The sequence below is a fragment of the Mytilus edulis genome, chromosome 5 (genome assembly GCF_963676685.1).
Source record: "Mytilus edulis chromosome 5, xbMytEdul2.2, whole genome shotgun sequence".
Lineage (NCBI taxonomy): Eukaryota > Metazoa > Mollusca > Bivalvia > Mytilida > Mytilidae > Mytilus > Mytilus edulis.
Genome location: NC_092348.1, coordinates 75,892,729 through 75,904,576, shown reverse-complemented (window position 1 = coordinate 75,904,576; position 11,848 = coordinate 75,892,729). Strand labels below are relative to the sequence as shown.

The 11,848-nt window shown below is 31.8% G+C and overlaps 1 pseudogene; it reads right to left on the bottom strand.

Moving 5' to 3' along the window:
- Nucleotides 1-8,254: 8,254 nt before the first annotated feature.
- Nucleotides 8,255-9,160, bottom strand: LOC139525247 (uncharacterized; annotated as a pseudogene).
- Nucleotides 9,161-11,848: the final 2,688 nt, after the last annotated feature.

Below are 11,848 nucleotides of genomic sequence, written 5' to 3'. Positions count from 1 at the left end.
TTCGAATTTGTTGATTTCTTCGAGCTCTTGTGCATAAATTGTTTTTATTATGCATCCAAATAAGTTTACACATTATTTTGTCTTTTTTTAATTGCAATTAAAAAAAAAGCGTTTGCAAATAGGTCCCCATACATGTGGATTTATGTGGGTGGTACATTGTAGCATCCATTGTTATGTATATCCCTTAGTTTGAGTTAAGTATAGATATATATAGAATTTTACCACGGTGCTGTTTACAAAGCGAAAGAAGCACGTCATATTTGAACGATTTATTACTTCACGTTTAACTGTACCAGAGGTAGTTGCAACAGTAAAGGGAATTTAAAACACTTTGAATCCAAATGAACTAATCTTGCTTGCAAATATGCCTAAAAAACCTGGAAAACATCTTTGTATTTGGGCTCACTAAATATGAATGCCAATGCTAAACAGCATGGGAAAAATATTTTGTTTTAAATGATGACATGTTGATGTTATATTAAAGCTTGTTGATGGTCCATCTTGAATGTCATTTCATTTCAATTTTCAAATGAAAATACGTCTACTCGAAGTTAAGGTATCCAACATTTGTTTGTCTTTTCCAAGTTTTAGATTTTTGTCCTTATGCATGTTATGATATTACTTTTGATATATCTTGGGAAAACAAATACATTTACATGGAAAATTTAAAAACGGAAAGTTCTTTTCAAACGTCAAAATCAAAGGCTAGAACATGATAGACGATTGGAAAACAATTGTCATGTTCCTGACTTGGTATAGGCATTTGCTTATGTAGTAATGTTGGATTAAACCGGGTTTTACAGCGAGGAACCAAACGTTTTTTGTATTAACCATGTGTTTACTCTTTTAGTGCGGTATATAGTAAACACTTGTGAATTGTTGAAATTTTCTTCCCTCACTAGATGTATTTGTTGTACATTCGATTTCTTATTGAGTTTAAACTACATCTTGATTCACTTTTGTGAAGGAAATCTAATTCAATTTCTCTAGACCAACCACACCAGAAACTATAAGAATTCGTGTGTTCTGTATTTAGGCAAATGTTTAATTACCGAACGTATGTTTATACTACATGTACCTGTATAGAGCACTTTTTGCCATAGTTTAAATTAATGGTTGATATTTGTTGAAACCTGTAGATAAACAAGTCAACAACAAAAAAACGTTACACGACTTTAGAATAAAATTGATCAAAAAGTATTAAAACTAAAACAAAATGAAATACACTATTTTAAAAAGCTTTCATTTGCAATGTATGCACATGAGATAATGAAAATCAAAACCTATCGGAAAGTACCTAAATTCCGTGTAAACGCTAAATTCCGTGTAAACGATCATAGGGTGCAAATTATTTTAGCGGAAAGTTCGACACAAAATCGACACACAATTTTCTTAGTACTAAATGAATTTTCAATTTTGTTTTAAAATATTCAATATGATTTTCAAGTTATGTTTATATTGTTACTAATGGGTTGAAATATTAGGTGTTTTTTTTAAATTTCAAAAATATGCAAAAAAGAAACAAATGTTTTCGTCTCAAATCAATGTTTTAGATATGAAAACAACATACTGTAAATTTGAAACCTTTCGGATTAGTTTTAAGATTGTTAACTTTTTTATTTATTTAACTTTACACATACTTTCAATGGTAAATCAATTGATAATGTTTACATTTTAATTATTTCTTGTAGAGCCGAACTGTGCTTTACAAATAAACAAAGAAACTGTACGATTTTTAAAAAAGAATTGTGGGAAACAGTGTCTTTATCTTTATATGAGAGATTGACATTATTAGTTGGAACTTCTGTTTTGAAATTTGCCATTTTAAAAAATTTCGCCAAATGACGTTTTTAAACGGATTAACATTTCCATGGTCCATAAATTTTACTACCTTCAATATTGGTCCTGTAAACGGAAAACTTCATCTTTAATTTGAAAAAAAATAGTCGTGTATCGTTTCTTTTGTTGACTAGTATATATAAAATTATAATTCTGAAAATACTGTTTCAGGTAACAATGCAACAAAAAAAATCCAGGTTAAGGAAGGTGAACCTGTAACACTTTTTCCAGACCTAAACCAAAATAACATTATATCAGTCGAATGGCGGCATGGTGGTTTAGTCGATTTCAGATGGTCGCTTCAAGACGGGAACAATGGAAATGTTATACAAGATATAAGAGGAACTATTGCGAATGTGTCGGAGGCCAACGGGGGAGAATGGCAATGCAGTGTTAAAGACAACAATAACACACAGAAGCATTACACTTTTGTTCTTACTGTAATATGTAAGTTTACTTTTTTATACATTAAGTTTTATAGTTATACTATATAAGACTAACATGAATATGAACGGTATTTGATACAACATTGATTTTTGCAATATGACAATTTCATTAAAAAAGTAAGATATGTAAAACAGAAACAAATAAAATTTGCATGCCGATATGAAATTTTTCAATGCGGTGCATTGTAAAACATTATTTTTTTTGTTTCGGGTGGGGGGATTCATTGCGAAAGGTTCGAATACTCCGTCCGTGTCAATTCATCAAATTCTGTGGATCAAGTATTTTTCGTGGGATACCGATTGTCGTGGAAACTGTGGGTACAATTAAACCACGAATATAAATGTATAGCGATTTATTAATTTTCTTTTGGTTTTTATGCAGATTTTAGCAAACCACGAAATTAGTAATCCATGAAAATGCAAAATTTCCTAAATGAATACACCGTGTAAAGCCTTTCTCACCACAACCACCTCTTATTGCAGTTTGTGACATATATGCGTATCATTAAAGGGTTCAACTGACGTCAATGTCGTGTTCATAGTTACATTATCATACTTAAGGGCATACGATACAGTTTAGATCCTGTATTTACAAGTTCATGAAAATTTGCATATAGGCTATTTTTTACCTGATTAAATCAAATATGTAATAAAAAATATACCTTCATGCGCTACTTTTTGAGTAAAATGAGGTCGAAATTTTGTATATTTGCTCAAAATTTAGAATTGTGGACGTAATTTCTTTTTCGGAAGAAAGACATAACTTTTTTGTTATAAAAGATAAACACAAATTGTTTTTTGTTAAATAATCGGTAATTTCTGTATTTTATAAATATCATAAAAAGATATGTAATTTTTTATTCAGAAATAACTCATATTTATCAAATGTTCATGAATTGAGGCAAATCGTCATTTTTTATTGCATGTTTATCAAAATTAAAAAAAATCCTCTATTTACAGTTTTATAAAATTTGGGTCACATAATCTCCCTGCAAAATGAAACAAAATGCCGTTTTGAAAAATAGGGGTCCATGAACTCGTTTTCAAATTAAATCAGTTTGAATGATAAAAATCAGTCGAAAAATGCATCTTTTCCCGATATGTCACAGTTTGACGTCGCGAAAATAACAAATTACGTTAGCAACGTCATTGCCTTCTCTGTAACTGTATCGTATGCCCTTAAAACTGTCTGATACCTGCAGTTGTTGCCTACTGAAGCGTATATGTATCTTTTTGTTGCTTTTGATTTAATGTGTAAAATCATACTTACATACTAATCGATATATCTTATGTCGACTTGTGTTTCAATACCGCAATAAGTTATGGAAAATTTAACGAAATATTGTGTAATATTACACTCGGGACTTTTGGAAATACATTGGTAATATTGGTATTGCGAATGAACGTCGCCAAAACATTCCATTCAAAGTAAAAACAGATGAAGGTTTTAATAGTGATGTTGATGTTGTCCTGGACAAATGGAAAACAGATTATGAAAAATTATTTAATTTCCGGTGATAATGGCACCTTTGATAACAATCATTTATACTGGGTAAAGGGACACAATCGTGTTTTCCCGGTAGGAACTGACACTTTGAACTGCCCTGCTACGAGACAAGATGTCATTGACGCTGTAAATAGGACTTAATTGAATAAAGCAGTCGGTTTTGACTATATTCCTGCGGAAAGTTTACGCAATAGCTTATGTACAGACCTGTTATTTAAACTTATTTCATTCTGCTTTCAAAATGGTAAAGTGCCTGATTTATGGTTAAATGGAATTATTAATCCTATTTCAAAAAATGGTAGTGGTTGTAAATTCGATCCTATGTCATATAGAGGTATAACTATTTTATCTATCCCATGTAAAATTTTTGCTGACATTTTGAATCAGCGTTTGAATAAATGGCTTAATGAAAAAGAAATTTTATGTGATGAACAGAACGGTTTTTGAAAAGGTAGAAACTGTACAGATCATGTTTGTGTATTAGATAATATTGTCAAAAGTAGAAAAAAAGCAAAAAAGGATACATTTGTATGTTTTGTTGACGCAAAGAAAGCATTTGATACCGTTGATAGAGACTGTCTACTATTTAAATTGAGAAAAATTGGTATTAACCGTATATTTTTAAATTGTACTACTTCTTTATACAGTAATGTCAATTGTGCTATCAGAGTAAATAACTTTATCGCCGACTTTTTTTCTATCTATGTAAATGATTGAGTCTCAGATATTAAAGAAGCAAATTGTGGTATTCAAATAGATGACATAATGGTCTCTATGTTATTATATGCTGATGATATTGCATTGATTGCACCTGATGCAGAGAAACTGCAAAAGCAGTTGGACATTTTAAACAAGTGGTGTGAAAAGTGGATATTAACTCTAAATAAAATACAAAACCAAAATTGTTCATTTTAGAAATAAATCTATACTAAGAAGTAATTTTCAGTTTAAATGTGGTGAACTTGGCTTGAATATGCAGCTTGTTATAAGTGTCTTGATGTACTTGAATGAATTTTCGGATTATTTTATAATTGCCAAAGAATTGTATAAATCAGCTAATAGAGCTCTTGGTGTTATTAAAGCAAAATTTTGTAAAACTTGTGGTATGAATTTTGATGTATTTACTAAATTATATGACACTTTAGTGAAACCCATTTTTACATATGCTTCCGGTGTATAGGGCATTAATATACATAATTGTATAAATAATTTGCAAAACAATGCTTGTAAATTTTTCTTAGGCTTAAGCAAAAGAAGCAGCATCTTAGCTGTTAGAGGTGATATGGGTTTTTTATCAGGTGATGCACTACTAAAAGTTGAAGTTTTTAAACTATGGAATCGTCTTTAATGTGACAAGACTAGTAATATATGTAAAAAGGTTCATACCTGGGCGATTAGAAGATAATCGTCATGGGACTATAGAGTGTTACAGTTAGCTCGTAAATATAGTTTGATTATAAATGTAAAAGATGAAATTAATATGAGTAATGTATGGGACTCTATACAAACTTTTGAAAAAGAATCTTGATGTCAATGGTAATAAATTAAGATTTTATAGGTTGTTTAAAATTTGTATTGGTACGGAGCCTCATGTAAAGGTAGTTAATAATATATGCCACTGACGTATTTTGTCACTATTCAGAACTGGTTCTTTACAACTTAAAGTTGAAACAGGTCGATATGTTAGACCACCAGAACCTCTACAAGACCGTTTATGTATTTGTTGTGATAGTTGCCAAATTGAAGATGAAAAACACTTTCTTTTTAATTGTTGTTTTTACTCTGATATCAAACATGAATTATATGCCAAAGCCTGTCTTTTAAATGTTGATTTTGAGTATTTATGCGATATTGAAAAACTTCGTTATCTTATGTGTAATAAGAATATGGTTCCTCTTTTAGCTAGTTCCCTTTATCATATGTTTTATCGACGAAAACATTGTCATCTAGAAATTATATATGTTTTTTTTATTTATTTTTTTATTTACGAAATACTTTTTAAATGTAACAAAGCTGTCTTTTTATGTATGTATTAGATGTTTTTTTTAATGATAGTGTCTCACAAGTCGTTTTCGGCTGGCATCCTTTAACTTAAATGTTAGGTTCTTATGATGTATACATATATTGATATTGTAATGGATGGTGACACTTTAATAAAATAAATCTCATCTTATCTTATTAAAAAAAGTCCGATATAGAAAATAGTTATGTCGATAAAAATTATAATCGAATATAACTATATCGATTAAAAGTGACAATCAATTTTGTAAATATATGTGTCTCAATATTTTGAGGAGAATACCGGTATATAACTTATATACGGAAGCGTATAGGTATCTTTTTTAGTTGTTGTTGCTATTGACTTGTCGACATATTTTAAGTCCACTTATGTTGAAAAAAAGTTTTGTCTTTACTATGCGACCTTGCTCAACAGCCTTGTCGTAAATTCTTACTTGAACTCAGCGTTCAATCTTATAGCTAAAACACTAGACACGAATTCAGAAGATCCCAACAAGGACTTATTATTCATACCATGAATAAAAATGTTCTGATTTGGTTGAAATTCTGAAACATCAATTACATATGGTTGCAAATGCGAACCTCTTTTAAAAATCATTGTCCAAAATGACGAAGAAGGCCACTTTGGAACTATCAAAGTGCCTCTAGCCTTACATAAAATCAAATGTTTAATTGCTCTACAGACAACAGAAATTGGAGGAACAATCCAATTAACTTCATTATTCCAATTTTGCGTGAACGCATCAACTGCTTCAACATCTGGATTCCAGAATTTAGAATTAAACCTGGGTAATATTTTTATTTAAATTACTCGCAAACCTGTCCACAGTATGCGGACCCCACATATCATCTATAAATTAAAAAAAATTATATGCTTGTTCCCCAGTCTTCTATATCAATCATTTTTGAAATATAATCAGCTTTAGTATTTTCAGATCTCGGGATCCAAACAACATCTAACGTAATATTCAATTCAGAACACAACTTAAAAATATTCATAGTTATCTCTTGTAAATGTACTTTTGTACTTCCTTTCTAAACAATGAAAACACAGTTATTATTATCTGTATGCCATTTAACACATTTATTTCTTAAACGGTTTTTAAAAGACATCAATGCCAACAAAATAGCTTGCAGTTCTCTCTTTGTAAAACTCTGTATGGACTCTTGTAAAGTCCACATCTGATGAAAAATGCCTATCGAGTAAGCACCAGCAGCTACATTACTAGCATCGGAATATACAACCACGTGGGGAAAAGAATAACCTGCTAAATGTTTTCTGTTCAATCTTAGAATGTTATTCAGCCAAAATGAGAGCTCATTGAATACACAATCGAGACATTCCAATATTAACTTTAAATCCCACTTTACTCTGTTTTCAATAGCCCAGTGTAAATAACGGGTCATTAAACTAGTTATGTTACCCATGACTGGACACATAGAAATTACCTTTCCCGTTACATGAGCCAATTTTGGTGCTGTGAAATTAGGAAAGTTATTCAAAACATCAACCAATGATGTTAGGGTATTTTCAATCCGTCTATCTGATATACTAATTGAAAAATCAGACGAATTCCAAACTAAACCTAACCACTCTAAACATTGTACTGGTTCAAAAATAGATTTTTCCATGTTAATAAGAAACCCTGCTTCTAACAAAAACGTTTTTACAAAAGATGAACATTCGGAAGCTTCGGAAGCTTCTTGTTTATTTTTACCCATTCCGAGTCCATCATCTAAGTAAAGCACAATATCTACGCCGTTTTCTCGCCAGTATTTCACGATTGGACGTAAACATTTAGTGAATAGATATGGAGCAGATGAAAGACCAAAGGCTAACACTGTAAAACAGTAAAATTTATTGTTGCAGCAAAATCCTAAATATGTTTGTTGTTTAGTACATACGTCATAATGAAAATAACCAGACTTAAGATCAAACTTAAATTGATAGCAATCTTTTGTGAAATAGTTTAAAGCCACTTTCCAGTCTTCAAATTTTATTCTTTCTTTTTTAATAAAAACATTCAGTTCACTTAAATCCAAAATCAGACGTTTTTTGCCCGAACTGTGAACTGCAACACTAAGAGGATTTACAACAAATGGTTGAAATGGAGTTTCAATAACACATCCGATATCAAGTAATTCTGAAATTGCTTCATTTACAAATTTAGAATGGACATTAGCAGATTTGTTATTCCTAAATGGCATAGATGTAGGAGTCTGCAAAAAAGGAATAACGTACCCATTCTTGATAGTATTTATAACAAATTCATTAGCACCTATATGTTTCCAAAATTGTATATGCTTGCGTAAACTATATTTCACCCCTTTTGCAACAGATGAAATATCAATATTATCAAAATATTTTGCATGTGACATAAACAGCTCAAACTGTCCGTAAAGATTACTTTCATCTAAAAAAGTAGTATAAAAATACTCATCATTAATTCTGTTGCCTTGTTGTCCCTGGGACACCTGATTTTGTGCTGAATAGGAGGGGGCATTGAGTTCGCCAGTGACCAAGCTGGTTGCAGTTGTAACAGATGTCCTGAGATGAGGGTTCCCTCCGTCTGGCGGTCCGAAAGGGCGGCTGTTGGTAGTTGTTTCGTCTAACGTTATGTTGATTAGGCAAAGGTGCAGAAGGAGCAGAAACAGTAGCTGTAGCGGTTCTATAAGGATGAGGTCTTTTCTTTTCCTTGATACTCCTGATGGCACGTGTTTCTGCAGAACAAATGCGCTTCTCATCTTCAGAGTCGGAGGCAAGGTCGTCGCTTTCATATTCACGGACGGTTTTCCATCCTGCGGGAGATTTGTCTGCAATGCGGATGAGTTTATTTCGCTTCTTAACCTTAAGGATGGCTCCAGATACCAATTTAAGACATGCTGCATCTTCATCAGGAATACGCTTCTGGAGCTCAACAAGGTCGGCAATGATTTCACAATTAAGTTGAATTGTATCTGGTTGCCCTCACCTTTGAGTTTAACTAAAACTTCCTGCTTGGGTTTGGTAGCAAAATTCTCGTTGCCAACTGCCAAACCTTTGTGTAGAGTAGCGATCTTCCCGTCAAGATAGGTTTTAAACAGAGAGAAAGTATCCACCAACTCGTTATTCCCAGTATGATGTGCAGAAATACCATAACGCAACGAATGTACACTAGTACCAGCTGGCAAAGATTCATGGTCGGAATCTAGAAGTTTCTCGGAGTCAGACATACCACAATAACGAATGCTGCTACGTTGAACTATAGGCAAACTTCGAATAACTTAATTTTCTCAAACTAACCCCTAAAGTAATACTTAATCATGCTTTTCACGAAAATCATGAGGGCATATACCCGTAAAACCGGCAATACGGGTATATGCTGTCCAATGAAATTGAACGTAAACACACACCATGTGCTTGATATAAACACACACACACGTGTTTATAGTAACTAATCAGTTGACCGTTACAACGTCATGTGACTTAATACCTTTAATAAATATATTTAGTGTGTCTTTCTTTTCTCTTCATTGTAATCATTGATTTAATTGTATTCAAATAATTGTAATCATTTTGTAATCATTTTTACCAAATTTAACTTGTGATTATTCTGCCTGTAATGGGCGTCTTTTATTGACAATAAAATATATTTGATTTTGATTTGATTTGTACAGATTCTAAATATATCCAAAGTAAAGCATCGCTGTTTTTGTCGAGAATGTCAATTTCAAAATATTCAAATATGGAGTTTTTCATAAGGAATCCTACGCCCCGCTTCCTCGCCAAGACTTTAAGCACAGTAACCTATAATTTATTTAGGTTATCAACATGATAATATCCTAAATGGATTACTCTAACCCATTTTTGATATTGGTCCAAACATGATATAGGAGAACAGAAGAAAATACAGTCAAACACATTGGAGAGTCCTCAGGTCAAGCCTTTTTTAGTCCCCATTTGTATACGACCGTAAAATATATTTTGGGGTCGTATATTGCTATCACTTTGTCGCCGTCCGCATCGTTGGTGTCATCATGAGCATCCTCGTCTTCGTCGGTAGAGATTTGGTTTCCGGGCAATAACTTTAGTTTAAGTGTATGGATTTCTATGACATTTTATCAAACGGTTCAATTCCACAACAGAAAGGTTAAGATTGTTTCTGAGGGTGATAGTCCAAACCGTTTAGGAACTGGGGGCCCTCAAGAGGCTCAAAACATGCATTTTCTAGTTTCAGGACAATGACTTGTCTATAAGTAATTTGTTTGATTTGTAATTGTACCACAGGTTTCAATAGAAGGTTGGAATTCATTTTGGGGGTAAATGCCCAATTGTTCAGGAATTAGGGGCAACACAGGGTATAAAGCAAGAGTTTTTCTAGTTTTCATACAATCAATTATAAAGTTAATGCTTAAGATTTTAGAAATTGTAAAACTAAAAGCAAAATGTAATATGAAAGATATTTCATTTAAGCGGTACTCAAACTTTACGTAAAAAGGAAATATAGAAATCCAGGCTTCATACATAGCATCATATGCGTGAACGGATGATGATGGACTTCTTTCATACTTTTGCTTTTCATCAATTTTAATGTATCTTTTAATCATTATATAAATTAAAAATTAGGGGGAAATGACATTGGGTGATGTTAGAGGTCTCAAATTTAACCAATTTATAATTGTGTTTTTTTGGCCTTTATCCTCCAAATGTGCAAACTTGTTACTTTATTAAAACTCAATTTAGAAAAGTCTGAAATATATTTTTACTACTTTGACACATAAGCAGGAAAATTTCTTACAATCCTTCTTGACATTTTGTTTTAACAATTTTGCATTTCTTTATGAGAGACAAGAACTGAAGTATAAATGTTAAAAAAAATCCTGCATGGTATTTTGAAGGTCAATCACAAAATGATATCGCTGGAACAATCAGTTTTCATATTTAGTCACATTGTAATTGAGTATCTGGAATTGAGTTTTGTATTTAACTGTCTGCTAAGGTACATAACCTATAGTATTGTAATTGTTATTTATAGAATAACTAATCGAAGAATTCAAATGGAGAAAAATATTCAACTGGTGACCAAACAACACATTAAATCACGATCGCGCGTAGCGCACGAGTTAATTTTCAGTGTTGTTCGGTCACGAGTTGAATATTTTTCGATATTTAAATTCTTCAATTAGTTATTCTTTTTAATACATTGGCTAATGGCTTTTTTAAAAGAAATTATTGTAATACATGTAAGGAACTATATTTTTTTTTCTACGCATTCACAATTTGTTTTGATCCACCGTTATCAACGTCTTGACAACGCCTATTGTTGTATGACGTGAGAGAGTGAAATAACCACGTTTATTTCACATGTGAAATTATCGGTTTTTATTTGACTGGGAAATCAATGTAATTCATTGCAACCAATGTAATAATATTAAATGCATCAAATACTAAATTACAAACATTATCTTGTACTAAGTCTATTTTTTTTTATTTTACCCGTGGTATCACTTTTGTGGCGTCGATTCAGCCGTGTGACAGACAATTCGTTGTTCTGTTATGATGTTTTTATATGCTGACCTAAGTTGTTTTACGATTTCGTTTTTATTATGTGGTTTGTCCACACTTAGGTTTTGACATGTATATCAATTATATGGTCATTTTTATATTTGTTTTATAAATTTACTGTTTGCATAAGTATGAATTATTCAAAATACTTATTTCTTAACTGAGGCATATACAATTTTAGACGTATTTGGCACAACTTTGTGGAATATTGGGTCATCAATGCTCTCCATCTTTGCTTGGCTATTACTATTTTGACCTGAGCGTCACTGATGTGTCTTATGTAGTAGAAAATATGTTAACCTAAAATGAACACCCTAAAAAGTCCCAAGATCAAGGTTATCACAGAAATAATTATCGGAATATGTAATCAGCTCAATTTTAAAGATATAATTCTTGTGGTGAAACTCTATGTTCACAACTTTATAAACACTCTCATTAGAGAATATGTGTTGTTATTATAAAAACACTGCAATTCATTTTGAGATAAGTGCA